We start from the raw sequence: 13,690 nt of genomic DNA on the forward strand, positions 1-13,690 counted from the left end.
GTTGTGCCATTGCAAAATTCAATATGTCAATTTGCAACTTTTATGTCGATTTCATGATTGCTTTATTATGATTATAGAACAAGACGGTCGTGATAAAGTTTCTCGCAACAACTGGCACCCTTGACGGATGAAAGAGTGAATCCTATTGATTGAGGTGAGTTTTATGTAGCGTGCACTTACTGCTGCCACACAAGGTTCCCTATGGATAATTGATCAATAATGGCTGAGATCTCATGGCAACGACTAGTTTTCTCAGCTATATCGATCGGTGAAGCTGATGAAATCCTTGATCAATGGAGCTACCGATTGTAGCACCTGGGGATAGATGGAGTGAGGCTCCAATTGTGACATGTCTCTTTAAATGTCTATGAAAATATGGCTTGGCAGCAACAACGATGGACCGTAGTATAGTAGTAAGTCTTTTCTATGTATGGTTTGAATTCTAGCCTTAGCATGAATAAGTACGTTCGTAGGATCCATTTCAGATGGCAACATTGTGATATGGGACTTGTCCCATTTCATCATTCTTAGAGAGCTTAGTTTTTTGATAGACTCCTAAAGAAGTTTCATATGGCAGATTCCAAGATTGCAGCCACTCCCATGGAACAGAGTTTGAAACTTACAAAAGATCCAGAAAAGCCTATAGTCAATGATAAGTACTATCGGCAACTCATCGAATCTCTTATATATCTGACTATCACAAGGCCGGATATTTATTCACTTGCACAATTTATGGCAAATCCAAAACAGACTCACTAGAATGCAGCCAAGAGGGTCTTGAGATATATCAAAGGTACAAAATAGTTTGGAATAGAATACAGAGGAAGTCATCCAAGATCTGTGATAGTGACTATGCAGGAGATCATGAGACTAGAAGGTCCATACAAGGATATGCATTTTTCCTTGGTCAAGGTGCTAGCTATATCATAGTTGTCAAATAAACAGCCAACTATTTCTTTGTCTTCAATAGAAGCAAAATATAGGGCATTCACAAAAGTGCATGTGAGGCTATATGTCTCAGAAGACTATTGTAAAAAATAGATTACTTTCATGAGACAAAGCCAACAATAATATACTATGATAATCAATGGGCTCAAGCATTAGCCAAGAATCCAAGATTTTACCTCAGGACAAAGCACATTGATGTCAGAGAGCATGTCATCAGAGAAAGAGTGTTACTTGGTGACATGACACTACAACATTATGACAACAAAGAGAATTTTGCAGATATCTTTACGAAACCACTTGGCAAAGAGCTTTTTGAGAAGCACCGACAAGCTCTTGGTTTGACTCAGAGGAAGGACATTCCCATTAAAGGGGCATGATGGAATGTAATGTTTAGTCCTTCTTCGATTCCCTAGAATCATCATCTTGAGGGAAGGCCTATATCATGATGTTGATCTTGAGGGAAGCTATTTAGGATTCATCTCAACATCACATTCAATATGTGAAGAGCACTAACCCAAAAGAGTGCTAAAAAGGAAAGGTTTGCAAACTCTAATCCTAATTCTAAAGGGGTTTGTATATATTCTTCATTTTTTAACTAATACCGGTGCATAGTTAGTCATTTGTGGTGTGCTCTCTAGCTATGCCCTCTCTCCTCATCCTCATTGTTCTCTTGTCCTCTCTTCATATTTGTTTAGTACAGGTGTTTGCCCCACTAATTTTTGACACAACCACTCAGACTTCACTCGAGCGAGTTTTGGAGGCATAGCCACTCATAGATGGGTAGGATGTGATTCCTATTGCCACCCCCGGTAGCTGAAGTTTTGCACCAAGTACCCCATCTACATCAGTTTCCCATTTGCTATAAGGCTTGGTGTGACACCTCAACTCGGTAGACTGCAGCCCCCCTCTAGCCCCTGCCTTAGCATCTCCACAGTGTGACACTCGGGCCACGGTCACCCCAAAGGTTTTTATATATGACCGCACATGTCATCTTGATTTATTTGTTTAAAAGCATCCCACCAGCATATTATACATAAGGTTGAGAGGCACCTTATTGTAGCTTGGATCCGTGCACTGCCGCACCCCCCACTATGTTAACCCTCCTATATATTACATAGCATTACTTAAGGAGATTGAGAAACTCCTTAGCAGTAGCCACATCATAGAGGTAGCTACCATACGCAGCAATATCTAAGACCTGTGCAAGGACCTGCAGATCAAGTGGCAGGAAGAGTTACACCTGCAAAATGCTATGTGACCCATTTTGACGATGCCTTCTGCATCACAAACCCATATGAGAACTCACTCGTCGAGCTTTGGTGTATGGATTGGCTTACAAATCCTAAGTAGCCCCCCATTGACATATGCTCTTTGTATCCTTGGCCTCCTCTTGATCCAACTCAGATAATTAACCCTTTTGACCCTCCCTCTCCCCATACCATCTTCCTCCCATGCTGGACTAATCCCCCATCATTGAAAAACCTCCCAAGCCAAGATTGGGCTCAAGGCATTTGCTAACTCTCTCCTCAGGTCAAGCCATTCTTTTGCAAGCATTGCACATCCTACAATATCTTGTAGCATCTCAAAGGGTTTCCCACAAAAGTCAAGCCTATATGACCCTCCTAGTTATTAGCTCAAATATACAGCTACAAAGTATATTTTAACTCAAAACTCAATTACCTATAAAATTTCCTCCAGCTATTAGCTCAGCTAAAAAATATCATCTAGCCTAGTTCTTGATGTGTTTTTATCAAGATGATATTGGTTGATGGGGTGAGATGTGGGACGTAAAGGTCGCTGTGCCTTTACCCCGGTTATGTACAATACTCAAACACATATATAAATGAATGAAAAAGAAGATTAGGGTGGTTCTGCACCCACCAAAACTTGTGTGGCTCTCTGTCTCTCTCTGTCTCTCTCTCCTTCTTCCATTCTTGCTTCCGTTGAGAGCACTCTCAACTGGTATCAGAGTCCGGGTGATCTAGCTGAGCGTGCGTGAATGCTTGAAGCTCAGCAGCTCTGTGGGAGGAAGGAGAAGCTCTGTGGGAAGCTTTGTGGGTGACTTTACTTGCATCCGAGTGTGCAGAGACCTTGGAGGAACCTTTGGAAAAGTCACTTTGGTTTTGTGAAGTGGTTTTGAGAGCCTATTAAGAGGTTTCAAAGAAAAAGTTCGTTTTTTAAGCTTTTCCTTGTTCCGTTCGATGACAGAGACTCCGTATTGACTTGTAGAGGCAACTATTGCTTGCTTTTGGTGTCCACTTCACTTCAGGAGCTTGGAAACACCTTCATTCTTGAATCTGGGATCATTTCATTGGATTTCTGACTCACTGTGTCAGTTTCTGCGTTTTTTGCCCGAGTGTTGGAACTCAAGTTTGGAGCAATCATTTGCAGATCTGTCAGTTCCGGTGGACTCAGGAGGTCCTAAAACTTCTATGTTGCTCATCATTCGCACTCCGGTGGAGTTTACAAACAGCTCTATTTCCAAAAACGTTTTTCAGTCCGTGTGTTGGACCCAGTGATTGAGACCACGGTTTCCAAAACCGTCTGTCCCATTGCGTTCCGGACGCCCAAAAACCCTTACCTGTCAGTTCTTGCATGATTTGGTGGAGGATTTTTAGAGTTATAGATCTCTGTGTATTCGATTTCGTCTCTCTGTTATGCATTTTTCATTCTAAGGTTTTGAAACCTTAGATTTATGCCACATGGCAGTGGATAAGTGTTGACTCCCATTTCTCACTCATCGGTTGGGATTTTGGAGTTCTGGCAGAAGAGAGATATTTGCAAATTTTCTTGTTGAGTCCGATTATGCAATGGCGCCCATGTTTTGAGGCATCTCAAAATCTCTTTTCAGTAGCGGTCATTAGCGTGGGACTATGGTTTCTTGAGCATACCTTATGCAGATCACTCTGCTTGCAGTTTGAGCAGTGTGCGCTCATTCGTGGTGTGCATTGGGTTGCAATGGATGATTTATAGGCCATTTGGATGCATTACGGTCCTTATTGGATGCGCTGATAGGCCCAAATTGCCTTGTGGGATGTGGGATGCTATTTTTTATGGATGCTTTGCACATGGATGCTATTTTATGCTGAGGGACAGCTTTGACACATTGCAGGTGATGCACTGATAGTGCTATGCTCTCTTGGATGAGATATTATTGATGCATATGCCAGTGGACGGTGTTTATGCTTGAGTCATTTGGCACTTAATGGCATTTTCTTTTGGGCCAGATTTGCTCATATGGATGCATAGTATATGCACATGAGTCAGATGCATCTTTTGATGCTTTGAGCTTTGAGTTTTGGTGATATTTCACTCTATTGTGGCATACACATTTGAGTGCACCTGGTATTTGGTCTGATTCTCTCTTGTAGGCACTAGCATTTGGGATTTTGTTTTATTTGCATCATGGCATCCTCTTCCATGTCTGAAAAGGAGTTTTTCAGCATTAAAAAGTTTGATGGGACAAACTTTTCTTTGTGAAAAGAACAAATAAGGGATGTGCTTATTCAAAAGAAGCAGATTAAACCCTTGGCAGGGATTGAAGCTAAGCTTGCAAATATGTCTGAGGATCATTGGAATGAGTTGGATGCATTAGCAAAGTCTACTATTAGACTTCATCTTGCAGAGTCAGTTTATTTCATAGTAGTAAATGAGCAGACTACGGAAGATTTGTGGAAGAAACTGTGTGCCACTTATGAGAAGGAAACTGCCTCTAATAAAGTTTACCTCATGAAGAGGTTGTTTGAGCTACAGATGAAGGAAGGGGTCTCCATTGCTTCTCACTTGAATGAATTTAATATTATTTTCAGCCAGCTTCAGGCTCAGAAGATGAATTTGGATGTGGAGACTAAGGCAATATTTCTCTTATGTTCATTGCCATCCTCATGGGATACCTTCCGTACAGCTGTCAATAACTCTGCACCTAGTGGAGTACTGAAATTTGATGATGTTGTGGGTAGCTTGTTGGCCGAGGAGATTAGACGAAAGTCTATGGATGGCAACAAGTAGGATGCAGCCTTAAATGTGCAAAGGGGCGGATCATAGTTCAGGGGGAAGTCCCAAGAAAGAGGGAAGTCTCGTAGCAAATCTAGGGCACGGAACATTGAGTGTTACCATTGTGGCAAGAAGGGCCATATGAAAAAGGATTGCTACAAGCTGAAAAGAGAGCAAAAGGATAAGAAAAAGAATGCAAATTGGGGTGCAAATAAAAAGGAAGAGAGTCCAAGGGAGGACAAAGGAAAAGTGAAGATCGAGGAGATCAATGCAGTCACACATGATAGTGATAATGGCATTCTCTTCATGTCTAGTTTATCTGCAGAGTTGCTTACCACTTCAGATGATGCATATTCCTAGGATTGGATTTTGGATTCTGGTGCTTCATTCCATGTTACTCCCCATAGGGAATGGTTCTCCACTTATGACAGTGGAAAGACAGGTTGTGTGCATCTTGGAAATGACTATGCATGTGACATAGTGGGAACAGGTGACATAAAGTTTTCTTTTGCAAATGGGTCTGCATTTGTTTTGAAACATGTGAGACATGTGCCTAAGCTGACCAAGAGTCTTATTTCCGTGGGTCAGCTAGATGATGCTGGTTTTCACACCACTTTTGGCTTTCAGAGTTGGAAAATTCAGAAGGGCTCTATGCTTTTGGCCAGGGGTGCCAAGTGTGGGACTTTGTATCCCTTACATGTATCAGGGGTATTTGATCATGTTGTTGCAATAACCGAACAGCCAAGCACTTCTTTGTGGCATTGCAGGTTGGGGCACATGAGCCAAAATGGAATGAAACTCTTATGCCATTTGGGTTATGTACCGCATTTGAGTTTCTCTGATTTTGAATTTTGTGAGCGCTGTCTCTATGGGAAGTAGACTAAATCAGCCCATAAAAGAAGGGGAAAGAAAGAGTTTGAAAAGCTTGATTTGGTGCATTCAGACATATATGGTCCCATGCCTACATGGTCATTAGGCGGGGCTGAATACTATGTGACATTCATTGATGATGCAACTAGGAAAGTGTGGGCTTATGCTATAGCTCGAAAGAGTGATGTGTTCCAAATATTTCAGAAATGGCTGGCCTTGGTTGAGAATCAGTCAGGTAGAACGCTTAAATGCCTACGGACTGACAATGGTGGAGAGTATCTCTCTCATGACTTTCAACATTTCTGTGATACACGTGGGATTAAGAGGAAGCTCACATCCCCTCGTACTCCAGAGCAAAATCCAGTTGCAGAAAAGTGAACCGTACCATTCAAGAAAGGTTGCAATGCATGCTTTCCAATGCAAGTCTTTCTGGTGGTTTTTGGGCTGAGGCAATGAAGACTGTAGTGCATGTGATCAATAGATCACCTAGTAAGAGTTTGGATGGTGGTATTCCTGAAGAGGCATGAAGTGGCAAGAAGCCCTCTTACTCTCATTTGCGTATATTTGGGTGTGAGGCATATGCACATGTGCCAAAAGAGCTTCAAAAGAAGCTAGATCCTAAGTCTAGGAAATGCTTCTTTCTGGGTTATGGTGAAAGTGGAGAGATGGGCTATTGTCTCTGGGATCCAGAAGCAAAGAAGATCATACGCAGCCATGATGTAGTCTTCAATGAGAAAAAGATGCATAAGGCACCCATGAGGGATGTGGAAACGAGGAGAATCACTTTCCAGGATGTGAATCCACCTGCATATGTTGATAGACAGCAAGCTGTCCATGCACCAAATGTGCAAGAAATGGTACCACCAAGTACTCCCACAGGTATACAATCAAGGGTAGATGATGGATCATCTATTGGTGGAAATGATGAGCCAAATGTGGCTGATATGCAGGTGGGACAGCAAGCTGAAATGCCCTTGAAAAGATCTTCTAGAGTGTCTAGACCGCCTGATAAGTTTATTCCAGGGGTAGACTATGTGATGCTTAGTGATTGCGAGGAGCCTTCTTGCTACAAAGAGGCTATGATGCACGAGGATCAACACAAGTGGGAGTATGCTATGCAATCAGAGATGAGTTCACTTATGAAGAATAAGACTTGGGACTTGGTTTCTTTGCCACATGGAAAGAAAGCATTGCCATGTAAATGGGTCTACAAAATGAAGGTCACAGGTGATGATGTGCCTAGGTACAAGGCCCGTTTGGTTGCTAAAGGGTTTAAGCAAGAGAAGGGTGTGGACTTTGATGAGATATTCTCTCCGGTTGTGAAGATGACCACACTTAGATGCATGCTTGGACTAGTGGCAGCAGAGGATATGGAGCTTATGCAGATGGATGTCAAGATAGCTTTCTTGCATGGGGATTTGCATGAGGAAATTTACATGGTGCAGCCGGAAGGCTTTGAAGAAAAGGGCAAAGAGCATTTAGTTTGCAAGCTGAAGAAGAGTCTCTATGGTCTTAAGCAAGCGCCTAGAGAATGGTATCAAAAGTTTGATGCTTTCATTCGGTCCCAGGGTTTTAGAAGGAGTGAAATTGATCACTGCCTCTACACTAAAAGGGCTAAGGATAATAGCCTGATAATCTTGGCACTATATGTGGATGATATGCTATTGGCTAGCAAGAATACTTATGAGCTAGATGCATTAAAGGCCAAGTTGCATGAGGCCTTTGATATGAAGGATTTGGGACTTGTAGGTCATATTCTTAGTATGCGCATCATGCGTGATCGAAGTAGGAAACTCCTTTGGCTTTCACAAAAAGAGTATGTTACAAAAGTATTGCAACGTTTCAATATGGAGGGGGGGAAGGCAATGAGTACTCCATTGCCTCCATATGTGAAACTGAGTCATACAGATAGTCCCAAATCAGATGAGGAAAGGGCCATGATGGCCAAGGTTCCTTATGCATCAGGAGTTGGGAGTCTTATGTATGCTATGATAGCTACTAGACCAGACATTGCATTTGCAGTGGGAGTTGTTAGCCGATATATGGCTAATCTAGGAAAGAGGCATTGGGAGGCAGTTAAGTGCATCATGAGGTACGTGAAGGGTACCAAGGAGATGTGCATTTGGTTTGGTAGAGGAGACATGCATGTACTTGGGTACATAGATTTAGACTATGCAGGGCATGTGGATAGTAGGAGATCCACTTCTGGTTATGTGTTCACCTTTGCAGGTGGTGCAGTGTCGTGGATGTCTCGTGCACAAAAGTGCGTTGCTTTGTCTACCACAGAGACTGAGTATGTTGCAGCCATAGAGGATTGCAAGGAGGCTATATGGCTTGATCGGCTAGTCGGAGATTTGGGGATTCATACAGGTGTACCGACATTGCATAGTGATTCCATGAGTGCTATCAGCTAGCACAGAATCCGGTCTTTCATGCAAAGACCAAACACATTGAGGTCAAGTACCATTTCATCAGGGAGGTACTTTAGGACAAGCGCATAGAGCTTGTCAAGGTTCATACAGATGATAACCCTGCAGATATGCTGACAAAGAGTCTACCTAATCAGCGGTTTGAGTATTGTCGTGTATTGATGGGCATTGGATAGTATGCTCACTGGTTGTTCTCCCTTAAGGGCACATTGTCCTTTAAGTGGGAGGTTGTGGGGGTTAAAGGTCACTGTGCCTTTACCCCGGTTATGTACAATACTCAAACACATATATAAATGAATGAAAAAGAAGATTAGGGTGGTTCTGCACCCACCAAAACTTGTGTGGCTCTCTGTCTCTTTCTCTCTCTCTCTCCTTCTTCCGTTCTTGCTTCCGTTGAGAGCACTCTCATGAGACCCATAAAAACATCTCATCATATGGGATAAGACCGATATGAGGATCTCATCACTTTCTTACACCTTAAAACTAGGGTGAGCTTCCTGGCTCACAAGGTTGATACCTTCATTTGCCTTTTTTAATTATCATTGCAAACTTCCTTGTGGCTAATAGAAAATTAGATTCTCCTACTATAATTTTATCAAATCCACAACGAACAAATGTATGATATATAACTCATATAATGCTTTAACATTGGGCTACTTAATTTAACTTCAAGAGAAAACATGTGCTCCTTGGTGCATCTTACCAATTTGTGTAATTTCACAGTTGAATTCTTGGAATAGTGATATTTATCAACAAATCCTTCCATACAATGTGGTTTTTTAAACCCAGTACAACAAATCTTCATGATCATGTAAATTACAGATAAACTTCGAAGGAGGTAGTGAGCATAAATTTGTTACCATTATTAGCCATGCCAAGTGCTTCTCACTTTATTATACCAAGATGGAGTGAGCACCTTGCTAGCATAATTGATTGGGTGATCTAGATATCCTTATGGTTGTGCCAAAATTGCACTAATAGCTACTCTTGAACTACTTCCACAAAGTCTTTGATGAACATTGCATAAAAACTTATGAGTCCCAAGTACGATCACACCTTGAACAAATTAATAGGCTTGGGTATAGCACTTATTCTTTTTATCTTTTATTTGTTAGTTTACCTTTTTTTGATATTTTGTGATCTAATAAGATACTTAGCCCAACACAAAGTATAGATTTTAGTGGAAATAGAGCCAGGTAATCTCTAATCACATGGCCTGTGTGCTCCATTTCATTTGTTGCTAATGCAAATATTAATAGCTATGACTGTATATCACCCTCCCCTATAGGTAGCATTACATCACTTAATATGAGTGCTTTAGAACCAAGGAAATTTGTCACATGTTCAAAATCCATCTACAAAATAGCTCAAAAATTTCACTTTAATTGGTCTTCTACAACACATCATGACCTACATGTTGATGTGGATTAAAACCTCAATGATTGAGGTGATTGACTATTTGGAGCAAGTGGTATTGTCCACCTCTTGTCATTGATATTAATTACAAAATTCAACATTTTAAATGTTTTCATCACCTAATGATTCCATGTTCATTGATAGATTAGATCCTCTTGAATCCTCAACAGCCTCTAAAAGTATGTTCCTACCTTTTCTTAATTGCTCGTGTGCCTCCTATAGGCTTTTCACTACTTATAGTGTGATTAAAATTGGTAGTAATGTAATACTCTTTGAAAATCTGAAAGGAAATATCCCCTTATATCAGGTGCACCACTGGTTTCTCTTGACCATAACAATCACATTTTCAAGCTATGTAATCTTGCATATTGATGGCATGATCCCATTCAAGTCAAGTCATTTTAGGCTTCTTCACGACCTTGGAATAATAAAGCAACATCCACAACAAGTGTCCATGATTTGATGATAGAGACTACATTCCATAACCTTAAAGATATTCCTCTTTGGTTAGGATGATTGCCTTGCACATCTTGTATGCCTCTCCATCACATTTGGATGAACTATAGACATGCCCATCTTTTTTGTTATGACCATCCTTTGAATTCTTTCTTGAACTACATAGCATCTATGACTGTGAAAGTTAAAATCCACTAAAAATTGCTCTTCCTACTAACTCTCCTTGTGTGTGATTGGATCCAACTTCATTATTGAACTCTCTCTCAATGCTAAAACTCTCCCAATCACAATAAACAGAAATTTTTCTCTCAATGCAGAAGAGAATGAAATGTGCTCACAATCACTCGAGAACTCTCAATCAATCTCTCACACTGTCTCATGATCACTATATCTCTCGAAGGAAATGAAAGGAAATCCTATGGATGGAAATGGATGAGATTCACGTAATAGACACAATACATGATATAAGGAATTGCTACATTGCCTTCAGTCAACATCCATAGGCTACAGTCACAGAATGCAAGGTAATGAGTGATTAGAGGTGATTAGGCTTTATGATTTACTTCAGCGGTTGCAGCCAATGGGGGAGTATAGTGCAGGCTTCACAGGGTTTGAGCCACAAATAACCCAATCTGTTACAGGCCTCGCGGGGTTTGAGGCATAAATAGCTCAAGATCAACCTCGGCAGTCCAGGTTTTGAGCCTCGTATACAGGTTTTGAGCCTCAAATGGCTTAGGACTCGAAGGCACGAGGCTAACACAAGCACTATTTGGTGCTCTTATATGGTTAACACAATGCTATTTCTGACACACAAGAGTGGAATAATAGAGGAGAGATGGAAAGGATAGTAAAGATGCCTTGCCACGCTACGGGCCCAAGAGCCTTATAAATGTAAAGCAAGGGAGAGTACAAAAAGGAAAAGGGTTGGCCCTCCCTTCAAAAGGTGACTTGTATAAAAGGCCAAATGGTTGACTTTGGTCTTCATTGTTGTATGCACAAGTTTGAAATAGAAGTTCTCTTTTCTCTTCCAAGATTGTCTTTGGGTGTTCTCTTGTTTCCTTTGTAGTGCCTTTGTGTTTGCCACTCCATCCCCCTTCACTCTCCTCTTCCCTTCTCCTTCTTCCTCCCTTCTCCCCTCTCTTCTCCCTTCTCCCCCTTCCCTCTTTCTCTTGTGGAAACACATTGCACACATGCGGATGGCTCGTGCTTTGCATTGCTCTCACAAGGAGTAGCTTGGAGTGGAGGCTCCATCCACATTCCTTCAATATCCCCACCATGACATGTGAGTGACCGTTGAGACTACACATTTTTTGCACCACTGTCAGGGAGTTCAAGGTATGCTTTTGCATTGCATTTGCTTTCTTTCATAATCTACCCATTGCACATGGATTAAAGCTTAACTTGGAGCTTTGTTAGTGGAGTTTTAGGAGAGGAATGAGGAAAGAAATGTGAGTTGGACGGAAAAGAGAAGGAAAATTGTCATTTTCTATTGAAAAGCGTTTTTGAGTATAGGAAGCTTGTTTTTGAGGTCTATTAGTGTTTTGAAATGATAGGAAGGTAGTTTCTAAGATTGCTAAGGAGTGTATGGTGTCAAAACTTACAAAAAACAACCAAGAATGATGAATCATGCTGAAAATTGAAGTGGTTTTGAGTGTTGACGGTCACCTCTTTAAGAAATCTCTCATTTTGCATTCAAATGTTCTTTTTCTCTCTTATTTTTTGCATTGAGTAGGTAGACTAGTAGTTTGGCATCCCCCCATCACAAAAAGCCTTGAACAAAAACTCCAAAATTGTCAAGAATCATCAGAAACCAATCAATGACACTATGCATTCCTATCCCCATGCGTCATCGCCTTAGCACTCTCCCCACGACCGTCGCCATAGCACTATCCCGCTAGTCAAACATGTGTTGACCCATGGCCTTAGCCCTTATCCCCACGACCTAACTTTTGATCGTCATATAACCCGTCGCCCTAATTAATTCGTGTCAAAATTAGGGATCCCGTTAGTCTAACAATCATTGACTTGTGTCCTTGAGCTCATGCCCACGACTGTTGCCTTACTGTCTACCCTGCACTCGTCACCATATTCGTAACCTGCCATTGATGCCTAAAGCTCATGCCCACGACCATTGTCATATTGTATCCCGCTGATCCAGATATTCTGCCGACCGGTGCCTAAAGCTCATCCCCATGATCGGTCATACTATCAACCCCGTGCCCATTTGCCATACCATTATCATCCCTTCACATATAGCCTTGCTCTAACCCCACGATCATGGGGATACCACCTGCATCCTATCTCGCCGACATGTGTCACTACCCATCCCTACAACTATCGCCATAGTCCTATCCCATGCTTGTTGGGATATCTTTAGGGTAGTCCAAAAAAAAAAAACAGAATTAAAGTTTCAGCCAGAGTGTTCCCTTTTAGAGTTCCTATACATGCACTTGAGATCTAGAAGAATTTTGTCCAAGGAACTTGCGCTTGAGGATAGTGCTTTGAGCTACACTCAGCCCACCTTTCGCCCTAGTTGGGGATTGGTCCAAACCGGAATCTCGATTCCTGGCTCCCACTCTGTAATAGGACCCTGACAGGAGGATCCATCTACCTCCGATGAGATGGAGAGCTTGAATGAGGAGATGCAAGACCTCATGGGTTCGAGGGCCTCCGAAGCCCCCTCCACTAGTTTGGCTCCCCCCAACTCTCCTGCTCCTTCTGTAGTGTCCAAGTTAAGAGGTACAATCACCAACATGTTTGGACATTTAGGCCAAACAGATTCAATAGACATGGAGATTCCCTTCACCAATATGTCTATGGGAAGGGAAGGTCAGCAACAACCAACTCCTAAACCATAGACAGGGACTGAAACTACCTTTGTGGACCCGAAGCCCATAACTTTCACGAGGCACCCCGATGGGAACTCATGGAGGGTGAAGGCCCATGGATGAGGGACTTGGTGGAATGAGACCCTAGCTGGGGAGATGTGAGACGATCTCAAGGGGGGGCTTCTTATGAACTTCCAACCTTCCAAGTGCCCCCGACCTTTGTCAGCTATGTGGCACCACAAGTTCCACCCTATCGCCCAATGCAAGGAACCTCCATGCAAATGCCCCATGACCCACCCCCTCTGGGAGTCCAACCGTTCCCACCCGCATCTATTGCTCCATTGAATGGAGGGCTTGGCACGTTTGCCCCAATGCCGGTACCAGAAACTCAATGGATTCTGCCACCAGGGGTAAGCTTGAGGCCACCCCTCTATTAGATGAAGCGATGTGTATCTTGGTGAATGCACTAGGAAGGGGGGCCACTTTTTCCAGCAGGGATCACGAATCCTTTAAGGAGTCAAACCCATAGCCATCTCTAAGTTGATGAACAAATTCCTTGAGGAAGAAGATCCGGTCTCCCATGTGGAGCGATTTGAGTAGATATGTGAAGCCTTTGGAGCTCCCAGAGATCTAGAAATGGCTAATGCATTTGGTCTCAGTTTGGATGGCAAGGCAGGCCAATGGTACAGGGCTCTCACCCCAAAAGAAAAAATGAATTGGGAGATGCTGAGAAAAGCCTTCAATGTAGGG

This window comes from Dipteris shenzhenensis, chromosome 19 (assembly GCF_047967505.1).
Source record: "Dipteris shenzhenensis isolate YYH24624 ecotype China chromosome 19, Dip_SZ_1.0, whole genome shotgun sequence".
NCBI classification, from domain to species: domain Eukaryota; kingdom Viridiplantae; phylum Streptophyta; class Polypodiopsida; order Gleicheniales; family Dipteridaceae; genus Dipteris; species Dipteris shenzhenensis.